A 1,224-nucleotide genomic window follows, 5' to 3' on the forward strand; every position below is an offset into this window, starting at 1 on the left:
ATTGACCTGCTAGAGCTCGAACGTGAAGAGCAAAAGTACATCCAGGAATTATCTATAGTTCAGTCACGAGTCACGTCAACACAGTTTAAGATACAAAAGATTGCAGCAAGAGTTGGAGCAATTACAAACGACCGAAGCAGACCTTAAACGAAGAATCGATGTTGTTCGAGGCAGAAGAGGTTAGGATCCTGACTGACGCTCAGGGAAAACACGGATTTCAAAGGAAGAGAAATCTTCGCCAAAGTAAAATCGCCGGCAAGAAAGCAAGAATGTTTTAATGAAACAAGACGAGGAAGAATTGAAGCCACGCAACGAGTCGAGATATGATGGTGGCAAAAATGACGGGAAGAAAAGAAGTGACAAATTTGATTCAATGGATGATAAAGGTGGATTTCATCATCACCATATGGAGACTGATGACGCTATGAAGAAAATGAGATTGTGATGATGGTGATGGGAAATTACGGGATGTGGGGATCTAAAAGTCACCTCGGTGGGACCGTAAAGGATATCGATAATTCAAGCAAAGGTTATCACAAAATGAATCATAATGAAACTCGTGCTGTATCCCCGAATGTAGTATTACACAATGCCTATTTTCAGTGATCCACGAAGTTCCGGATTTCCCCAGTGTCCCCACTGGCAAGAGGAAACGTTCGAAGGCAGCAACGGATCGTTGATAACACTAAGAAGCGATGGAACCGTGATTCTAGGCAAACGTCAAACCCATCATGCTTCCCTTCACAGAAACACACCCATTCTGCTGTATTAAAAGACATAAAGGTGACGTCATTGGATGTAGAAGTACTTCCGGTGACGTCACCGAAAGAAAAGTGCCGTACTTTCGGGATGCGTAGAAATCACAAGCACCGAAGAGCCGGTTTTGAAAGCGAACCACCAAAAGAGGTTGGTATGAGATGTCGATGACTTTGAAATGAGAATTCGTTGGCTTTACTTACATGCTCAAAATGCATTTCGTTGCTATTGTATATAATTACGTTTGTATTATAACAACAACACTACGCGTGCGCCAATTGGTATAAAGCTGAGTTTGCATTGGCGTGTGCTAACCGATCTGAGCTCGAGTATAAAGCTGAGTTTGCATTGGTGTGTGCTAACCGATCTGAGCTCGAGTATAAAGCTGAGTTTGCATTGGCGTGTGCTAACCGATCTGAGCTCGAGTATAAAGCTAAGTTTGCATTGGCGCGAGCTAACCTATCTGAG

The sequence above is a fragment of the Xenia sp. Carnegie-2017 genome, unplaced genomic scaffold, assembly GCF_021976095.1.
Source record: "Xenia sp. Carnegie-2017 unplaced genomic scaffold, XeniaSp_v1 HiC_scaffold_25, whole genome shotgun sequence".
NCBI classification, from domain to species: domain Eukaryota; kingdom Metazoa; phylum Cnidaria; class Anthozoa; order Malacalcyonacea; family Xeniidae; genus Xenia; species Xenia sp. Carnegie-2017.